We start from the raw sequence: 23,330 nt of genomic DNA, 5'->3' as shown, positions 1-23,330 counted from the left end.
TGAGCTTGCATTTGCGGAATGGTGGGTTCGCATTCCATCGTCGGCTGCCTCGAAACTGATTTTCTGTGGTTTTCCATTTTCACACCAGGCCATGGACGATCCCTTCCCATCTTTGTGTGTCTAAATGTCTTCGACATGTTACTGCGACGTTAAACCACTAACGAACGGCTTTCCACTAGCAGCGTATTTTTCCTCGTGGATCGCATAACATTCTAAGAGTCCTGCACGTGATTTGCTCTGACAACTACATTTAACTGCACCTTAGTGTACAGACCACATTAGAAATTCTGTGGCAAGCTCTTGCGAATAATTTGGCACAGCCATTTGAACTCATACTCATAAATCTGAAAGGCACTCCCTTAGAGAGATATCTTACTGAAGGACGATAGCAAGTGTCAATCAATAACCAACAGGACCAGAAGCACGTCACCAAAATTTCACTCTCACTCATATATATGCAGTGCACAGTAGTTGTAAATTTAACAAAATTTAGAAGCCTATTCACATGTCAATCGTAAACTTACAGCTTCTATATGCATATTAATGAAGTTCGTAAAATCACTTACAATATAAACCGTTATTACTTTTAAGGAAGTTACTTAGCTGGAATTTTTATTTTTACTCAAATCAGTCTGGAACTTTCCCACAGTCGGGAATCGACTATTAGCAACTGGACTCTTATGTAGAGCGTTGGATCAGTTATTGTTAACAAATTCCAATTGTTTTTAAAGCTCGAACATGTCATAGATGTGGGACTTTCTGAGCCTCTCAACTTTGATACCAATATCTGTACAAAATTCCCAACAATACAGGGTGTTTCCAAATATGAGAAGTAATTGGAGGTGGTTTGTACCCCCCAAAACAACACAAGAAATCCTTATGAACATGTAGCCTACCGTCGAATGTTTTCGAGCTACGCCTATGGTAGGGTAATTCGTATTTAGGATTAAGTTTGAGGTCAGGCATGTCGTTGCGGATATTGCAGTTCTTCGTCAGCGTGAGGAACAGGGTTTTCATAGATTAAATACTATGCCTGGAGTGTTCGAACGTCTCCGACGAACAATGAGGTGGCGTGTCCAGGCGTCCATTCAAGCGCATGATGAACATTTTTACAACTAGTTTGACAATTCAGTATCCCTGCTGGCAGAACAACATGGCAACAGCTACTTGAGGGGAGATGTACCAGGTATGGCTTTTACCAATACTTCCTGTACAAAGTTGGAAAGTCTGTAATTCGTAAACGATATAGGTCTACGCATCTTAAGGGTACTGTGAGGGTCAGCCATCACTAGCTCCCCTAGGGGTGGATGTCGAGAGAGGGTTGGCAATGAAGAGTGATACTCCGGATGTCGTCCAAGTCCAACTTCAGCCCCCTCGGCACGAAGGTGAGAAGTAGTGACGTATTTTTGTTCTTACAATTTGTCTTACGCCACACAGACACAGATAGTCTTATGGTGACGATGGGATAGGAAAGTCCTAAAAGTAGGAAGGAAGTGGCCGTAGCCTTAATTAAGGTACAACGCAGCATTTGCCTAATGTGAAAATGGGAAACCACGGGAAACCATTTTCAGGGCTGCCGTCAGTGGGGCTTAAACCTACTATTTCCCGGATGCAAGTTCACAGCTGCACGCCCCTAACCGCACGGCCAGCTCGCCCGGTAGGGGTGAAAAAGGACATGTCGAAAATGACCGAGTTTACGGTTGAATGTGTATATATTCCAGCATAGCTTTTAACGGAACTTTATACTCATATGACTTATCTGGGAAAACGACTATGGGGCAAAACATGTTTAGCACCCCTACGGGAGGTGTTGAAGTATATAAAATACCTGAATACGATCGATTTAGTGTCGAATCCATACTTTTCATGGTTGCCGAGATGAACTTTGACACTCTGGATGCCGCTTAAGTCATAATTCAGCCCCAGTCGGAATGGAGGTTGAGAAGGGGTGAAAATAATGTCCAAAACGACCGAGATAATGAATGTCTGTGTGTGTATGTTTCGGTGTACCTACTGACCGAACTTGGTACACACTATCTGGATAAATAAATAAATAATGGGCAATAAAACCCTAGCATTCCTGGGGGTTGGGTTGAAGAGGGGTGACATGTAAAACTAATCGGAAAGGACCAATAACCTTAAAAAGAGAAGTACCCCAGCAGAGCCGGGTACTACAGCTAGCATATATTAACTGCGCACTTTTTATCGATAGATTTGTGCACGGGTTTGAGGAGTAAGGAGGGAGCAATTCCGGTTCCAGTAGTACTGCCAACTGAATGGGAATGAAATCAGAATTGAATCGATAATATGATCGATCGATATGAATTTTGCTAAACCTTTGTTATCTTAAGCCAACAACTGTGTCACACACACATCATATAACATTATATAACATTTCTCGATGCGAATCTTATTCCTAGAGTACATTCTATAGTTTGGCTTTGCTTCGTAAATAACAACAGTACTAGTACGTAAAGGGTACGCCAGATGTCGCACAGCGATGCATAAGCGATTCATAGTTTGTGTTTCAAAGGTTGCCAGTACGAATCTCGAAGATTGCCGAGGTTGACCAATTCAGCACTAGGGTGTAAATCTATCCAGAAAATGTGCGCAGATAATATATATAAAGCAGAATGTCTGTCCGCGTGTAAGTCTGTCCATTCCTTATGCAAATCTACACTGTTCCATCAATCTCAACCAAATTTTGTATACTTACCTTTCAGGACCCTGCAGAAGACCAAACCAAGGATTATCACATTCAGAGACCTCTCTAAAACTTACAGTAATGCACTTATTGATGATGCACAAGGTATCCCCTGGTACCATACACTGACAGCTGAACATAGTGACGCTAAAGTAGGTAAACTAAAAGAATACATGATAGAGCTCTACGACCGACACGCTGCGCTAAAAATTGTCCGAACGACACGGTCTCCTGCACAATGACTTAACATAGAACCGAAAGAGCTACTAGCACGGAAGGATGCAGCCCATATACAGTTTAAACAATAACAGATTCAACAAAACTTTGACAAGTATAAACGGCTCTGGGATAAAACATTCCAAGGGGCAGCAACGTCAGAGACTGACGTGATCATAGTTTATTTAAACACAACACAAAACCTCCCGTGGCACGGAAGGAATTAAGCAGCACGGGAATAGGCAATGCCAGTAATTGCCAACCTATCAAAGTAGGCCTACTCCAGACTAACTAAATAAATACTTTACCACTCCAACATATTGACTGGTAGATACCTCTGGAATGCTGACGTTCTGTTTAGTACTGGAGTTTTAATCCAGGTACCAATGCGGGGGGGTACCACGGGCAGAAATCAGCTTTACCTCTAGACCTGTATATCTGTATAGTAAGAATGTAGATGTCCGCCTCTGTGGTGTAGTGGTTAGTGTGATTAACTGCCACCCCCGGAGGAGCGGGTTCGATTCCCGGCTCTGCCATGAAATTTAAAAAGTGATACGAGGGCTGGAACGGGGTCCACTCAGCCTCGGGAGGTCAAATGAGTAGAGATGGGTTCGATTCCCACCTCAGTCATCCTGGAAGTGGTTTTCTGTGGTTTCCCACTTCTCCTCCAGGCAAATGTCGGGATGGTACCTAGCTTAAGGCCACGGCCGCTTCCTTCCCTCTTCCTTGCCTATCCTTTCCAGTCTTCTCATCCCCCTACAAGGCCCCTGTTCAGCATAGCAGGTGAGACCGCCTGGGCGAGATACTCGTCATTCTCCCCAGTTGTATCCCCCGACCCAATGTCTCACGCTCCACGCCCTTGAGGCGTATCCCTCGCTGAGTCCGAGGGAAAAACCAACCCTGGAGGGTAAGCAGATTAAGAAAGAAAGAAGAATGTACATATCATGTTGGTTTTTTAATATCTGTAAGTAAATTTGATACTTCTGACACGAATAAAGAAAGAGACCACTCCAACACACACTAATGATAGTAATAATAATGGCATATGGCCTCCGGAGAGGCCTGGTACGGGTCTTTTTCTCGTAGACGGACTATTAGGCGACCTGCATAACTGTGAAGATGCTTTTTTTGTTTTTGCTTTACGTCGCACCGACACAGACAGGAAAGGCCTAGGAATGGGAAGGAAGCGGCCGTGGCGTTAATTAAGATACGGCCCCAGTATTTGCCTGGTGTGAAAATGGGAAACCACGGAAAACCATCTTCAGTTCTGCCGACAGTGAGGTTCGAACCCACTATCTCCCGGATGCGAACTCACAGCTGCGCGCTCCTAACCGCACGACCGCCTGTGAAGATGAGAGCCCTGGCTAGGATGATTTCTAATGCTGAATACGCCACACACATCCAGCCCTCGAGCCATTGGAATTAACCAATAAAGGTTAAAATAACCGGCCCGGCCGGGAATCGAACCCGGGACTCTCTGGACCAAAGGCCAACACGCTAACCATGCAGCCGGGCACACAAATGATATGATGGTGATGATGCTTGTTGTTTAAAGCGGCCTAACATCTAGGTCATCGGCCTCAAATGGCACGAAATGACACGAAATATAAGGACAATTCAAATCCATACCTCCACTGACCAGAATTCAAAATCTGAGGACGAAGAATGAATGGATGGATATGGAATTAAAACAATCAGTGGATCCGACCCGCAATGCCCCACATTCCCAGAAACTAGCGTTAAACAATAGTAGGTTACTGACCAAGGGACTACTTCTAAACCATAGTACTGAATCGATGATGCTTGTAGTCTAAATGGGTCCAAAATCCAGGTCATCGGCCCCTCATATCATAATGGTACATATCGCAAGGAAAGTAGAACCATGGTATTAATCATGTCATGGAACTCTACATGTGAGAAACAGTCCTCTTTTAAGTAAAAAAAAAAAAAAAAAAGTTTCTTTATTTCTAAAGGAGATTCCAAATACAGATTTTCACTTCTGTAAGATCTTAGTTTTGGAGATATTGAACCATTCTGTTCATGGAGCAATTGTATTAATTTGAGTATTGGATATTGGAATCATACTAGGCCACCCACGAAGCCGATGTCTTACAGTATATGTCATAAAGGGGTCCAGATGAAGCGTTCTTATGTGAAGTGAGCGCGAGCGTCATTATGAGAAATCTCCAGAACCCATTAGAAGGAGTTATGTCCAAAGCGAAGCCTCTTGATGAAGCTTGGGGACGCGTTCCAGTTCCCGGCTAAACTTATTCTAGGAGGGAAGAATGAAATAAATTAATATCTTTGGTTACAGAAGAGTTGCATTGGATTTGAGACAAGAATTGCAACCTGTATTATATCTGCTTTATTTTGATAGGCATTAGGGCTGCATTAATTAATGCATTCGCTAAGTTGCGCTCATGATAATTAATGCGGGAAAATTTTCCCGGGCACGCTAAGATTGCACGCAGCCAAGTGGCTTGATGACGCGACCCGGAATTGTAAATTAAGGCCGCCAGGGCATATCAGAGTCATTCGTAGACCGAGAGGCTGCGGGAACGAATCGTCATACGGCGTGTTGGTACTGAGAACAACGCTTTGTCTTCAAGCTACAACGACTACCTGTACTGCGATTTCTGCAAAGATGTAAGTAATCAACTTGAATATTCAGATGAATTGAAGATTTTACCTGTGGGATTATGCTATGGGGAGATGAGGCACTGCTTATAAGAGACTAATGAACTAGGAGCTTCATATTTCTGTGAGGTCAAGGGATTTCGGACGAAATGCTAGAATTAATATTGGCTCAGGTTAGGAATTCTAAAACTATATGTTGTCCATGTGATAGGGTGATAGAACAGTGACGGAGTGTAGTGAAGAAACTCTTGTGTACCAGGTTAAAACTCTGAACGAGACTTGGTCAGTGTAACGTGTGAGACACGCTAACAGTGAAGACAGGCATCGAGTTTGGACAGTCTGTAATATATGAATTTATTTTCAGTTACCCCAGCATCAAGTCAGAACGAGTGTGTGACAGCATCATTCCAAAGAAGCCACAACCAGGAGCTGAAGCCAACACAACAACGGGCATCGATCCAAGAACGTTGGGAGCACCTGACCAGCACAACATCGAAGAGGACACCTTCCGACTACAGAGGGAGCTGTACGAAGACGCCACACCAGCAAGAATGTCTCCAAATGGTCAGCAGTATCTGATGCAAGCTCTGCAGTCTATCAGAATGTGGTAGATCCAGTGGTCCACAGGGATGGCCGCTCCGCTATGTCCTCTTCAGAATGCTAAATTAAGGTCAGAGCTTTCCAATTCTGTTTCAATCATGTCATTTAAATTTAGATAGGAATATGGGGGCCGTCAGTCAGCAGAAATTTGTGGGAATAGGAGAATTTCCCTTGTAATTTAGAGCTAGGCCTCAAACTCGAACCCCGTACTTTAAGGTAGATGTTATTGGTAGAGTCCTTGTTAGCGTATTTATAGTTCATTTTGATTGCGTTATTTTAATGTACGTGTTTTTGTAAGGGTCTGATTGAACTCATTTTGTCATAGGAGGTTAGTCTACAGATAGGTACTTTCATTAGATCACATTCAGGCATTTGTTTCTGCAGACGTAGAAGTGTATAATTATGACCAAGTTGTGACCAAGCCGTGACCAGTAATTCACCCAGATTCATTGATAGAGCGAGCGAGTCCAGGTATTTAAGAGATTTGAGCCCATAAGAGGCAGAAGTAAGATTTGCAGTCGGCCTGAGAGAGCCCAACCATTGAGAGTTTATTGAATATATTTTGGAAATGCCTAGGATGGCAATGTGACGATCGCTTAATGATTAGGGTTTTGTAGCACTTGGATTTAGCCCATGAGAGGCATAAGTAAGATGAGCGAGATTGCTGAAGGTATCGAGACAAGGGCAGATCGCCCAGGTATATTTAAATGAGGGCTTTAGCAGCTGACTACGTGAAGTGTTCTTTTGAAAGGCAAGATTTTAGCCTGGCTCCCCGGTAGAGCTCATAAATTAGGGGACTGCCGCCAGTGGTGGGGTGAGAATGGAGGTCATTGAGCTTGACGTCACAGGCGGGTGTGTTGGTCGTCTGCAGTATTTCAAGTATGCCAGAAGGGGAAGAAACGACCTTCATGGTTTGAGAGCAGAGAGAGATTTGTTTTATGTCCTATTTGTTTTACGTAATCTTTTAATACTGGCCCGTTTTTTGACTGACACCCTTGTAGGTGTTGATTGGATCCTTTTATATTGTTTGCATAGGTATCTTGGACGCCTTACCTGTCATAGGACTAGGGTTCGTGACCCAGTCAGGTCATTGTAAATTTTGTTGTGATTTTGTTTGCACCGGGGTTCGACGGCGCGAGGCATTGTAAATTTTTATGGGAATCATTGTTTTTGTGTCAGTAAGCAGATATCCATCTTTCTAAACTTCGTTACTTACCCTATGGTTACATGCTTGTTGCAGCTCACGGATTCTCGTGAAGGCAGTGAACTGATAGTCATCGGCTCAGCGTCATTTTTCCATCTCATATTATAATGATATTTTATTTGTAAATAATTCAATTTTATGTAATAAATCCCTATTTGTTAATATTTGAATGCAGCGGTGTTTTCTGTTAGATATCTATTTTAATTCTTTTTACTTAGTCGAATTCTTACCTGAGTAGGCACATGTCCTAGTGTTTGAGCTTTATGTTGCCCCATTATACCCATATTATCCCTGAGAAGAGCGCTCTCCCGGCTGATTGAAGAGGACAGTGTTCAGGTAAGACTATGTGCACCAGCTCACGTCTGTGAGAGTTCGTTCACTACTGTACTCTAGGTTCGAGACCGGCCTTCGCCTGGACGGAACTTTATAGTGCAGTAGGGCACAATATAAATACAATCATAAAGAGAATTCAACTCCTTCTTCACTTATTTTCGATCTCCAGCTTAAGTTGATTTTCCGAAAACAAAAAGTACGTGTTTCTTTGCTTTTAAAGGGATTACAAATACCAATTTCCACGTCTGTAACTGTTAAGTTATGAGATATACTGTAGATATACTCGTTTTAAAATTTGCCCCACTCTTCGGCTGAGTGGACGGTGTTGAGGCCTTCCGTTCACGGGGTTCCTGTTTCGATTCCAGGCTATGTCTGGGATTTTAATCGCGTGTGATTAATTCATCTGGCTTGGGAACAGGTTGTATGTGTCCGGCTCCATAGCTAAATGGTTAGCGTGCTGGCCTTTGGTCACAGAAGTCCCGGATTCGATTCCCGCCAGGGTCGAGAATTTTAATCATTATTGGTTAATTTCGGTGGCACGAGGACTGGGTGTATATGCCGTCTTCATCATCATTTCATCCTCATCACTACGCGCAGGTCGTCTACGGCCGTCAAATTAAAAGACCTACACCTGGCGAGCCGAACATGTCTTCGGACACTCCCTTCACTAAAAGCCATACGCCATTTCATCTCATTTTATAGGCACTTTGTGTTTGTCCCAACACGCTCCTCTTCATATTCACTGAACACACCACATTACCAACCACAACAGGAACATGCAATAGTAATTACATCCCTACACACGGGGTTGGCGTCATGAAGGGCATCCAGCCGTAAAACATGGTCAAATCCACATGTGCGACACAGTTCTCACCCACAACCGTACAGGTGTGGGAAAAGCGGTAGAAGAAGAAGATAATCATTTTAAAAATTCACCCGATCTTTTATTATTTCACCCCCTTAAGTGGATTTTCCAAAAAAATTGTGTTCATTTATTTTTAAAAGAGATTCCAAGTACCAGTTTTAACGTCTGTAACATCTTCAGTTTCTGAGATATACACTGACTGACAGAGCAAATGCAACACCAAGAAGGAGTGGTCAGAACTTTATGCCAATTGCAGGGTAGACTGACGTCACTGAGCTATGCTCATCATGTGAAATGCGTCGCTGTGCTGCGCACGTAGCGAACGATAAATGGGACACGGCGTTGGCGAATGGCCCACTTCGTGCCGTGATTTCTCAGCCGACAGTCATTGTAGAACGTGTTGCCGTGTGCCACAGGACACGTGTATAGCTAAGAATGCCAGGCCGCCGTCAACGGAGGCATTTCCAGCAGACAGACGACTTTACGAGGGGTATGGTGATCGGGCTGAGAAGGGCAGGTTGGTCGCTTCGTCAAATCGCAGCCGATACCCATAGGGATGTGTCCACGGTGCAGCGCCTGTGGCGAAGATGGTTGGCGCAGGGACATGTGGAACGTGCGAGGGGTCCAGGCGCAGCCCGAGTGACGTCAGCACGCGAGGATCGGCGCATCCGCCGCCAAGCGGTGGCAGCCCCGCACGCCACGTCAACTGCCATTCTTCAGCATGTGCAAGACATCCTGGCTGTTCCAATATCGACCAGAACAATTTCCCGTCGATTGGTTGAAGGAGGCCTGCACTCCCGGCGTCCGCTCAGAAGACTACCATTGACTCCACAGCATAGACGTGCACGCCTGGCATGGTCCCGGGCTAGAGCGACTTGGATGAGGGAATGGCGGAACGTCGTATTCTCCGATGAGTCACGCTTCTGTTCTGTCAGTGATAGTCACCGCAGACGAGTGTGGCGTCGGCGTGGAGAAAGGTCAAATCCGGCAGTAACTGTGGAGCATCCTACCGCTAGACAACGCGGCATCATGGTTTGGGGCGCTATTGCGTATGATTCCACGTCACCTCTAGTGCGTATTCAAGGCACGTTAAATGCCCACCGCTACGTGCAGCATGTGCTGCGGCCGGTGGCACTCCCGTACCTTCAGGGGCTGGCAATGCTCTGTTTCAGCAGGATAATGCCCGCCCACACACTGCTCGCATCTCCCAACAGGCTCTACGAGGTGTACAGATGCTTCCGTGGCCAGCGTACTCTCCGGATCTCTCACCAATCGAACACGTGTGGGATCTCATTGGACGTCGTTTGCAAACTCTGCCCCAGCCTCGTATGGACGACCAACTGTGGCAAATGGTTGACAGAGAATGGAGAACTATCCCTCAGGACACCATCCGCACTCTTATTGACTCTGTACCTCGACGTGTTTCTGCGTGCATCGCCGCTCGCGGTGGTCCTACATCCTACTGAGTCGATGCCGTGCGCATTGTGTAACCTGCATATCGGTTTGAAATAAACATCAATTATTCGTCCGTGCCGTCTCTGTTTTTTCCCCAACTTTCATCCCTTTCGAACCACTCCTCCTTGGTGTTACATTTGCTCTGTCAGTCAGTGTATTTATCTTTATATAAAGAATTCAACCCCTTCCTCACTTCTTTGTATCCGCCCCCTCACCCCTTAAGTGGATTTTCTGAAAACAAAAATGTGTGTTCTTTTATTTTTAAAGGAGATTCCAAATACCAATTTTCATGTCTGTAACATGTTAAGTTTTTGTGATATATTGTAGAATTGTAAGAATACTGGAATTGACGTTGCCATAGTTACGGCAGTTCATTTCTTTATCCGATTCCTAGAGCAGGGGTGCCAATATCTCAATAACGGTTGGTTTTAGGGCCTTAAAACATGATTTTCGGGCCCGAAGGCCTACCTAGTTTTGTTCATTGCGTCATGGGGCTTAAAATGAGCCTTGTCTCGTCCTTGTACGACAAATTCGATTTCGCCTATATTAGCCTATTATTTTTATATTTTCATTTCCCACCCCTGTCGCCCTTCGAATTGTTTTGAAAATAAAATATAGCCCATGTTACTCACTTGCAATGTAGCTTTCTATAGGTGAAGTAATTTTTAAAATCGGTTCAGTAGTTTTTGTGTCTATCCGTTACAAACAAATATACACATTTTTCCTCTTTATAATATTAGTATAGATAAATCCAAACCAAACCCGATGGCGCAATAGCTCCGAAGGGCCCTCGCTTCCACTCGCAAAAGTGCCTCTTCCCGAAGAGGTAAGTGGCTTACTATCAGATTTTTCATAGACACAAGTATACGTCGTACACTAACAACTTTGCATCCGGGAGATAGTAGGTTCGAATCCCACTATCGGCAGCCCTGAAGATGGTTTTCCGTGGTTTCCCATTTTCACACCAGGCAAATGCTGGGGCTGTACATTAATTAAGGCCACGGCCGCTTCCTTCCAACTCCTAGGCCTTTCCCATCCCATCGTCGCCATAAGACCTATCTGTGTCGGTGCGACGTAAAGCCCCTAGCAAAAAAAAAAAAAACCACTGACAACTTTCAGCTGTCTCCAAGAGCACAATACCCTTAACGAATACCGGTCTGGCTTTCGTCAGAATCATACAACTAACACCGCTCTACTTAATGTTACTGATAACGTACGGATGGCTATGGACAGAAGACAAGTGGTAATTGTAGCTCTTCTTGACTTCAGTAGAGCTTTTAACTCTGTTGACACAGACACACTGCTTTCTAAATTACACAGGTAATCTCTTAGATTTTTCTTTCCTTCCTTCTATCCTGAAAACAAACAATCTTGAAATGGTATATAGGCTAACTGTTGATATCATTATCATAGCCACGGGACCTACTGTTTTACCTGGAAACCAAACTACAGTGGCGTGACTTTTCATTTCTAAACATTCCACATATATTGGCTGGGGATTCGAAACACGGTCACTCGCCAATCACGCCGTCTCCTTCCTTCCTACATTCCTTCTTTACCTACTTACTTTCTTACTCCAGAACTTTATTATTTTCGTCACTGTATTACTGTTCTTGCAGTATACCTGATCATTTTTTTAAATGCCACTGAGTACCTTAGAAAGAATTTTTGTTTGATGCAGCATACACTAATCGAATCTACACAGTACGGATAACCAGAACTGGAGATTTCCAATCACTGACGTAACCACCTCAAGCAAGTCTCCAATCTCGGTACAACCCAACACAAAGGTAAAAGTAAATACTGTTCCCTGAAGTCATACAGAGAAATATGTCAAAACTAATGAGGCACGTTTTTCAGGCGTGGTTGCATTATTCGATTCCCATAGTGTATTCTAAACCACGAAACATAGGTCATTTATAAAATTTGACGCAATTATAAGCATTTTATTGACTATCTGTACCCTTATTCCGAGTACACTGTTCATTAATATGTAATCCGATCGCATGAGGAAGGTTTCCCAGCACCTGCCCTTAGTCCGGTACAGAGACCGCAAGAATCTCGTGACTGTGTGTCTGATTCTTAATATTATATCTGTGATCATCCAACTGCACGCAGTCGTACAGAACAATGGTGACCTCTTTCCATATACACACAACGTACGCGCTACCAAGAGCACAAGTAGGAACTTAATATTTGTATATGACGTTAAAAATATATGCATTGTATTCGTCTAGGTGGATATCTTTGTTTCTCTATGAACTAACGCTGAATATCGATCATGTTAAAATGTATTGTCCTTCACTTACGCTGAAATATCTCTGAAAGTAGATGTAATAATAAGATAGGAACGTATGAGTTGCTTCGACCAACATCGTCCTCGCACTACGACAGTCAAAGGCCAGGAGTAGAAAAACTGATTATGTTACACGGCAAAGACTGGAGTTTGTGTGTTGAAATCCTTCAGTGCTGCTACAGATAAATTTCTGTAAAGCATGACTTTATTGTTGGCAAGAACACGTAAAAGTGCGCCTCATGCATCATTTATGGCAACGTGACGTCATTTTTCTAACGCTAAAAAGTTGCCTCGAGTTCACCTCCAAGGCCGTGCCGAGGGAGAACAGAGAGCTGTGTTCTGAGGTGTTTCGAAACACTATTGTTATTTTTACTCGAAGTACCGTATGTCTTATTCAAGACAGCGGTTATTTAATTTAAACTAAGTTGTTGATCATATAAGCTGGCCCCGTGGTGTATGGGTAGCGTGCCTACCTCTCGCCCGGAGGCCCCGAGTTCGATTCCCGTCCAGGTCAGGGATTTTTCACTCGACCTGAGGGCTGGTTCGAGGTCCACTTAGCCTACGTGATTAGCATTGAGGAGCTATCTGACGGTGAGATGGCAGCCCCGGTGTAGAAAGCCCAGAATAACGGCCGAGAGAATGCGTCGTGCTGACCACACGACCCCTCGTAATCTGCAGGCCTTCGGGCTGAGCAGCGGTCGCTGGGCAGTCCAAGGCCCTTTCAAGGGCGTTAAGTGCCATGGTTTTTTTTTGGTTGATCATATAAAAAGTTATGCGGCCGTCACCTTTTGCTAGCAGACAACCACATACGTCTAGCCAGTCGCCACCCTTGACATCAGGGGTAAAATCATGAAAATCTTCAAGTGTGTTAGAGAAATTGCCGAAACTACAGTACAGCACAGCAATATTGTACGATTACCAAGTTGTGGATGGAGGCATGGAATATGTATATGATATCCCCCATTTTTCCTAACAGGTGCCTGCAATGGGTCACGAGCATATTGGGGGCGTGTGTTCGTGACCACAAGACCCCTAGCTGAGTCTGGTGTTGCTTACAATTACATGTATGTTCTCGTTTTCATCTTTCATACTTGGAATTTCTTCTCTCCTGATGCTGACAGTATTAGGTTTCCGAGGCCTGAGGTGTTGGTTTATGTCTTATGGCTGTGGGTTGATCTGAAAATTTGCGTTACGAAATTACCGTCACAAAATGTGTGCATGGACTTGTTCAGTTGGTTTTTGAAGGAAGTGTAGGTGGTAAGAACGGTAGGGGTAGACACCGAGGTATGAATATGACAAGCAGATTAGAGCAGATGTAGGATGCAATAGTTACGTAGAAATGAAAAGGTTAGCACAGGACTGATGAATCAAACAACAACAATGTCTTATGCAGTGTTGCCAACTTATATTTTCAAGATCCGCTAAATACTACTAAAAATCCGCTAAAATTCCGCCAAGAAATTCGATCTCAAATAATGAGCAATTAAAATGAGCAATAATACTAACAACAATAATAATCAATATACCGGGCGAGTTAGCCGTGCGCTTAGGAGCACGCAGCTGTGAGCTCGCATCTGGGAGATAGTGGGTTCACACCCCACTGTCGGCAGCCCTGAAAATGGTTTAACGTGGTTTCCTATTTTTACACCAGGCAAATGCTGGGGCTGTACCTTAATTAAGGCCACGGCCGCTTCCTTCCCATTCCTAGGCCTTCCCTGTCCCATCGTCACCATAAAAAAAAGTAATAATAAATGTCTCCACTCACCTCATCTGTGAGTTTCACTGGGATTACCCCCCTGCCTTCGTGCCGGGTGCAAACTAGGTGAATCCCCTACCTCGAGGACCACACGCAGAACAGGCCAGTTCATTAAACGGTCCTCCTCCATAGCAAACATATAAATGCTACTCTCTCACAGTTTCATTATCTGTCGTCATTCGACAACTAAGAGAAAAGTGCCCTTTCCCCACGCATTAATTATTTATGACAACATGATCTCATAACATCAACTCCAAATTGTACCGGGCGGTACACCTCCGCGCCGCTAATTTAAAATTTGCGCCAGTTGAAACTCTCCTACTGGAGGAAGCCTGAGCTTTAACTACAGCGCTAATTCTCAAAGTTCTCAGAAGATGTCACTACTTGGAAATTTTGAAGTTTCTGAACTGTGTCGTTTTCGAGGTATTTTTGTTTTGCCTGTAGTAAGACGTGTGAACATTCTCTTCTAGAGGACACTACTGAAGAACTACAATGATGCACCCTAGTGCGAAGTGAAAGAACTGTTTTTTGGAGAAATTTTTATTTCAAAAGTTTGTTCCTTGTTAAATTTCTTTCTGTTATAGTTTAAGTTGGCTGAACAACCCTTTCTTTCCCCTTGTTTTGAATTTAGCCAATCCCGAATTTCTTTAATTAATTTATGACCAATCAGGTGTATCTTCTCCAACTTGGATATGTTGCTTAACCCTAGCCAATAAAATTCTTGTGGGAGGGTGTTCTCATTCCTGAAACGCCTCGAACTTTCCGCGAGAGTATATAAACTGCTGATTTTCGGGTCTCCGCGCCACTTCAGTAACATCTTTCAGTGTGTAAAGTATGTAGCAGGGGGCGGGAAGCGCCTCTTTCTTCGGGCAGCAGTTCATCCACAAGGTAATGGCCGTTTAATAACTTCTTTTCTTGGTAGCTCAGCAGTTTAACTCTCGGGGCAGGTCAGAAGCTTTTCCACCATGTAACTTTTCCCCTTAAATGTAAAGACATTTAGTATATATTCTATCTTTTAAACTACAAATTGGGATAGAGAGTGCTTAACCCTCTCGAGCTCCCACTCATATTGCTTTGAGGTGAACTTATTTTTCTCAACCGTTTCTTCCTGTCTAGCGTAATGTAAATTGTCTCCTTTTATAATTCACCTATTTAGTATGGGATTAGCCCTTGCAGTAACGGCCTAGTGCCAAGTAGGTTTTATATAAAGTGTATTAGGAGTGCAAGTACGCCTCCTCTCAAGTTGGTATTTTAGAGGCCATGTAATTTTCCTGTTTCCTTACTTAATAGGCCTCAGTAGGTTGGGTAATTTTACCCCTGTTTTCATGTCCTTAGAGGACAACTTGAAGGTTGAGTTTGGTGTGGCCTTTTATAGGCTTGAACGTTGAGAGCGGGTTGCTCTTTATTGAAAATTGAGTTGTTGTATGCCTCGAGGAGGCTGTATCGTGTAAAGAGGAGTAAGTGCTCCTAGGCATGATTGGGGTTTTCTGCCCCTCTGTTGAATCTTGTTTTTGGGTGAAGTTGGGCTAATCGCTCAAGAATTGTGAGTCCGGGGATCGAAGCCCAAATCCTGTAAATACTGTAATTGTACTTTTGTTGTCTTGCTACTCTGTACCTGCCATTCTTGTTATTTCTTGATTTTGCAAAGAAAAATATAACCTTGTTAAATTTTAAACTAACTTTAACTTAGTATTTTGAGACCTATTCCCGCCCGCACCTTCTTTCACCTCTAACTACCACGGATAACTCCGTAACACAAATAACAAGTTTTCCTCGTGTGACTGCTAGCTCGTGATGAGAAACACGGAATAGCTTGGAGACAGACTGGAGTACAAATTTAATAATCGTAAAATGGACAAAACACTAAATTCCGCTATAATAAATCTAGAATTCCGCCAAAAAATCCGCTGTCCGCTACCGGTATATGATACATTTCTCCGCCATCAGTCTTTCAATTCCGCCAAATTTAGCGGAAAATCCGCTATGTTAGCAACACTGGTCTTATGGCTGGTTTGCCATCTGAAAATAGCAAGCGTTGAAGGATGGTCACGACCGGGATACATATGTATGATCATTTGATTTTCGCACAGGAAAAATCTATTTCTTTTTAAAAATCCGTTTCTTCTTTTAATTTGTGTTTACTAACTTCTGTGATAAGACTAAAGTAAAATGGCAGTGAGCAGCGGCAGCTTAGATCCCAAGTAGATACTAATTTGATTGAAATGGACTACTGTGAAGAGAATCTTCTGACTGAAGTTATTTCATTAGACATTTCATTAATGACATGGTGAAATGAAATGGCGTATGGCTTTTAGTGCTGGGGGTGTCCGAGGACATGTTCGGCTCGCCAGGTGCAGGTCTTTCGATCTGACTCCCATAGGCGACCTACGCGTCGTGATGAGGATGAAATGATGATGAAGACGAGACATTAACCAATGGTGGTAAAAATTCCTGACCCTGCCGGGAATCGAACCCGGGACCCCTGTGGCTAAAGGCCAGCACGCTAACCATTTAGCCATGGAGCCGGACAATGACATGGTGAAGGATAGTAATCAATTACAAAGAAATGGCTTAGATAAGAATATTGCCCATGTGACATTAACGATGGAGAATCAGTATAACAACAATCATTTAAGTTCCTACGTGGAATCTGAGAATGAAAACAGAAACGTAGGAAATATTAATCCAATAACTCTACGGAGAATATTCTACCAAAATAATATACCAGTCCACCTCCGTGGTGTAGTGGATAGCGTGATTAGCTGCCACCCCCGGAAGTCCGGGTTCGATTCCCGGCTCTGCCACGAAATTTGAAAAGTGGTACGAGGGCTGGAACGGGGTCCACGCAGTCTCGGGAGGTCAACTGAGTAGAGGTGGGTTCGATTCCCGCCTCAGCCATCCTGGAAGTGGTTTTCCGTGGTTTCCCACTTCTCCTCCAGGCAAATGCCGGGATCGTGCCTAACTGAACACCCCGGCCGCTTCCTTCCCTCCTCCTTGCCTGTCCGACCCAATCTTCACATCCCCCCACAAGGCCCCTGTTCAGCATAGCAGGTGAAGCCGCCTGGGCGAGGTACTGGACATTCTCCCCAGTTGTATCCCCCGACCCATAGTCTGAAGCTCCAGGACACCGCCTTTGAGGCGGTAGAGGTGGGATCACTCGCTGAGTCCGAGGGAAAATCCGACGTTGGAGTGTAAACAGATTAACAAGAAGAATAATATACGAGGGATAAAATCAATTAAACGCAAATGACGGAATGGGATTGAAGTAACTTTGAATTCAAGAGTGAATAAAGACAACACCTTTTTAAGCAACAAAATTCAAAATCGAAAGAACTTACACGCGTCCATACCAATATTTGCCACTCAAAGTTTTGGTATTATAAGGAGTGTTCATTTACAATTATCCTAAGAAGAAGTGAAACAGCCTTGTCCAGTCGCGTATGTAAAGGGAAGGCACTTCTACTGATATACTTCTCTTTCGTTTTTTTCATTGGTTATTCCATTTTTCACAACGCGACATTTTTGTTATTTAGTTAAATGTCAGTAAATTCATTTTTAATACTTGATAAGAATTCAGCCACATATTGAATATATTTGGACATTTATTCAAGAATCGGGACAATGTTGCTCGCGTTTTTCACGAATTACTTTTAGTCCATGCATGAACAAAGGCAATGCGATACTATGTAGAGACAAAGTAGGGAAAGTACGATAAAGGATAACTTCGAAATGGTGACAAGGGTTTGATTTTTTACAATTGGCTTTACGTCACACCGACACAGGTAGGTCTTATGGCGACGAATGGGCAGAAAACGGCTAGGTGTGTGAAAGAAATGGTCGTGGCCTTAATTAAGGCACATTCTCGGCATTCTCCACCCCCTGTGGGTGGGGGACGCAGACGAAGAATATACCCACGGTATCCCCTGCGTGTCGTGAGAAACGACTAAAAGGTACGACCAAGGGATGATCAAATTAGAATCATGAAACTACTTGTGATTACTACCACCACGCAGGGAACACCATGGGTCGCTTTTACTTGCGTGTAGTACCACTATGTTAGGTACCAAATAGGTTTGTGATTAGTAGCAAACGAGAACGCGACGGCTTTTACAGTACGTGTGATTAGTAGCAGTATATGAGCGACACCATGGGATGAGGGAACCCATGGTTCTGGCTTGCCTATGATTAGTACCCACTATATGAGGAACATCACGGGATAGTGCGAGTCCCTGTGGTTAGTACACTTAGATGATGAACACCATAGGTTTGCGTTGCCTGTCAATGGCGTCGCAATGTGCGAAACATGGTGGGTCTGTAATACATGTGAAAATTTCATTACCTGTGAGTAGTACCATAATGTGTGGAAAACCGCGAGTCTACGCTACTCTTGATTAGTATCGCAACATGACAAATACCATTGCTCTACTTTTCTAGAGGTAAGTACCATTATGAGGGGGCGATGACTTGGATTTTGGACCCTTTTCATCTACAAGCATCATCGATTCAGTATCGTGCTATAGAAGCAGTCCATTGGTCAGTAGTACTATTGTTTTGTGCCAGCTTCTGTGCATGTGAGGCACTATGGGTCGGTTCCACTGATCGTTTTAAATTCATATCCATCCATTCATTCTTCCTCACGTTTTGAATTGTGGTTAGTGGAGGATTTGGGTTTTTTTAAATTTATTTCATTTCATCTCATTTCGTACCTTTAGGGGCCGATGCCTTGGATGTTAGGCCCCTTTAAACAACAAGCATCAATCACTATCACCATTTCCCTCGCGTGAAAATGGGAAAACTTGGTAAACCATCTTCAGGGCTGCTGACAGTGGGATTTGAACCCACTCTCTCGCCAGTGTAAGCTCACAGATGCGCGCCCCTAACCACACGGCCAACTCGCTCGGTGTCGTATATTTGAAATTTATACTTTAGTGTACCAATTATATCATCCACAGAGGAATATTTACATAGAGTTTCGTCAGTTTCAGTGCATCTACAGGTGTTAAATGAATATACTCCTGTACGGATCAGTGGTAATCCTGGCGTTCTTACCCAATGATCGCGAGGTCAGTTCTGGCTGAGTTACCTGGATGCATTCAGTCCACTCGTAATTTCATGTCAAGCTATTTTGGCACGTGAAAGGTATATGGTGACAAGCTCACTGATTATGGACGAAATTAATTATCAATTCCGAATTATGGCACTCCAGTTTCTTTGTCTTCTACTGGAACAAAACCCTCCCTGCCCCATGGTGCAAGAACCCCGTCGTGTCTTGGCCTGCCAAGCGACAGCTGCTCTGCCCGAAAGCCTGTAGATTAACGAGATGTCGTGTGGTCAGCACGACGAATCCTGTCGGCCGAGTGAAGTAAAATAGAATGTAGAAATAGAGAACTTACAATGGAAGTGCAAACAGAATGACTGTCTACGATATCCGATGCCATGCGATAGTTATTTTGTGACGTATTTACTTTTCAAATTCGTACACTTATGCGTAAGAGTCCTTCGAGTATTTGATGATGATGATGATGATGATGATGACGATGATGATGAAGTTTGTTGTTGAAAGGAGCCTAAAAGATAGGTCATCGGCCTCTAACGGGACGAGATGCAACGAAAGGAACATTTAAACATCAAAATATGTCCACTGAGTAGAATCTAAAACGAATGAAAATGAAAAAAATGATCGTGAAACAAAAACAATCAGTAGATCCAATTCACAATGCCTTAAGTACTGGGAAGATGCTTATTATTTAAAGTGGTCCAAACTCCATGTTACCGGACCCTCACAATGGTACTAATCACTAGTAAATCTGAACCATTGTGTTCCTCCTACAGTGGTACTAATCACCGGTAAAGTAGTCCCATGGCATGTCACACACAATGGCACCACTCACAGGTAACACAAACCCAAGGTGTTTCAAACATAAGGGTACTACTTAGAAGCAAGGCAGGCCCATGGTGTTCCACACATAGCGGGAATAAACACGGGCGCCGGAATTACCGTGGTGTTCCTCACTTAGGGGAACTAATCACAGGCCACGTTTACTCATTGTGTTGCTCACATAGTGGTACTAATCATTATGGCACAACCCCCAGGCAACTAGGACCCATGGTGTTCTTCATATAACTGTAATACTCCTACAGTAATCCTCCCCCGTTGATACGAATCACAGACGTAGCCGGAGGTCGTAGCGGTTTGAGTACCTTAGGTAGTAGTGATTATTGCTATAAACACAACCAGGCATATGTAGGAGTACTCATCACAAATAAAGTCGACCCATAGTGTTCATCGGGTAATAGTGGTACTAGTCGTAACGTCGACCCATGGTGTTCCGCACGTAATGGTACTAATCACAAGTAGTCTCATGATTCTAATTTCCTCTTCCCTTCGTTGCCCCTTTTAGTCGTCTCTTACGACAGGCAGGGGACACCTTGGGTGTATTCTTCGTCTGCGTCCCCGAGTCACAGGGGGTAGACAGAGAGGAAAAAGAAGAAATAAGAAGGGAACCGTCACTTCGAAAAATGAAGTAACGGACGACGAAAAGCAGAAGCCACAAAGGGCGTGAAAATGAAAGACTTTCTAGTCAAATGCTCTAATATTATTGGAGTCGGAAAAAACAAGAATTGACCAAGGGAGGTCGGACAGGATAGATTAAAGCGAGGAGCCTGGCACAAATAAATGGAAGCAATGCCAGGACTCAGCTAAGGGCCCCGTGGTCGCCAACTCAAGTTCCCGGGTTGAGAATTTCTGGGGGCCTTTTTAGTCACCTCTTACGACAGGCAGAGAGTACCGTGGGTGTATCCTTCATCTGTGTCCCGCACCCACAGGGGTTCCTTATTATAGTAACTTTTTATATGACAGGGTACAGTGCATAGAGTAGGGAAACAAGAAACTTACCTCCGTTAACACCTTTGGAAAAAAAATCCGTCAGTCTCTTCTGTTTGTTACTGTTAACTTTTCCTCCCTTCACGTCGAAATTTCTCGTCAATACCACGCAGCCGAGATTTGTAAAAGGAGCTTGTCATCCGCGACTTCGGGGGTTGCCTTTGTATGTGAGCATTAATTCATTCACACTCGAGAAACAGCGAGGCTTCACCGATTTTTCGATCACTAGAAGTTCTAGTTTTTCGGTTCCCGTTATATTAGCTCCCATCATCACTTCCTTTACTTGTTAACTGTTCCTCACAAACCACATATTCCGTATTGCACAGTTAATATTACATACGATTCTAGTTACAGAGTATGTTTTGCTTCTGGGGAGGAAATGTTTATTTTGAGAAATCGAGAAATTCTTGCTACCGAATTTCGAGTAATAGAAAAATAAATAGGGGTTCTTAAAAAGGACAAATGGTCGGGAAATTTAAGTTAGTTCGAAATACTGAAAATTCGAGTATGGAGGTTCCAAGTGTCGGGGTTCCACTGAATTTACTTGTTAGAGTAACCGTAATTATTGAGCCTAGGGACTGCAACATTTTCAAGAACGAGTGTAATAACAACATCAGTTCATAGCAATGAACTGCACGTCAGAAATATAATCGATTATTATGGAATTTGAGTTAATGCATTCGATTATGCAGGTCATCATCAAACCCTTCAGTGTTGGTGTGTATTTTGAGAGGCATTGCCTGCTGATACCTTTGCTGATGAGGTGGTGATGCTTTTTATTTAAAGGGGCCGAACGTTTAGGTCATCAGTCCGATGCCTTTATTCTCTTAAAGACTAGCTACAAGCAGGTTGTGTGGGAGGAATGTGAATATATCATTCAATTTGCAGTATGGAGAGTAGTTAGAATGGTGTGTTCTGTTATCTGTTAATGTTCTTAAAAACCAAAAACACAGTTCTAGGCGTTCAAACAAGCAACACAATGTTGAAAACATCCTAGGGATATGAGCTACGAATTTTAAGTAAATAAAATATAATAAAGTACGAAAATATATTTTTTCCTAAAAATTACATTCCTTTCCTTAATCACCGTTATTAGATGTTTAGATTAGCAGCTTGCCTTTTTCTACCACCACGAGCACTAATTTGAGTCAATGTAGAGTTTCACTTAAGCCTCTATAACTACATTCGGTGTGGACATTTTTCATACATACATACATACATACATACATACATACATACATACATACATACATACATACATTATCATTATAGACTGTTATGCCTTTCAGCGTTCAGTCTGCAAGCCTCTGTGGATTTACAAAACGTCGCCACAATCCTCGATTTGCAACTAGTGTTGTGGCCTCATTTAGTTCTATACCTCTTATCTTTAAATCGTTAGAAACCGAGTCTAACCATCGTCGTCTTAGTCTACCTCTACTTCTCTTACCCTCTATAGCAGAGTCCATTAATCTCCTAGGTAACTTATCCTCCTCCATTCGCCTCACATGACCACACCACCGAAGCCGGTTTATGCGTACAGCTTCATCCATCGAGTTCATTCCTAAATTACCCTTTATCTCCTCATTCCGTGTACCCTCCTGCCATTGTTCCCACCTGTTTGTACCAGCAATCATTCTTGCTACTTTCATGTCTGTTACTTCTAACTTATGAATAACATATCGTGAGTCCACCCAGCTTTCGCTCCCGTAAAGCAAAGTTGGTCTGAAAGCAGACCGATGTAAGGATAGTTTCGTCTGGGAGCTGACTTCCTTCTTACAGAATAATGCTGATCGCCACTGCGAGCTAACTGCATTAGCTTTACTACACCTTGATTCAATCTCACTTACCATATTACCATCCTGGGAGAACACACAACCTAAATACTTGAAATTATCGAACTGTTCTAGCTTTGTATCACCAATCTGACATTCAATTCTGTTGAATTTCGTACCTACTGACATCAATTTAGTCTTCCCTGGGATATCCCGGCACTAAAAGCCATACGACATTTCATTTTTCAATTTAGTCATCGAGGGGCAAATTTTCATACCATACTCATTGCACCTATTTTCAAGTTCCAAGATATTAGACTGCAGGCTTTCGGCACAGTCTGCCATTAAGACCAAGTCGTCAGCATAGGCCAGACTATGGTTCAAGTTTGTGAGTTACTGTAGACATTTTTCAAAAAATCATAAAACGTTTAAGGGTATTGAACCAAGGAACACATTACAGAAATAATTATGTAAATAAGTTAATTTGGCTAGGATTTGAGTCATAAAGGAAACGAGTAAAGAAACAATCGATTTTCGGCTGTTTATCCGGAAGTGCATTTAGGCCGACAGGGATTTTCGAAAATTGTGTTAGTTTGCTAGAGCTATCAA

The sequence above is a fragment of the Anabrus simplex genome, chromosome 4 (genome assembly GCF_040414725.1).
Source record: "Anabrus simplex isolate iqAnaSimp1 chromosome 4, ASM4041472v1, whole genome shotgun sequence".
Classification (NCBI taxonomy): domain Eukaryota; kingdom Metazoa; phylum Arthropoda; class Insecta; order Orthoptera; family Tettigoniidae; genus Anabrus; species Anabrus simplex.
This window is presented reverse-complemented; position numbering follows the sequence as displayed.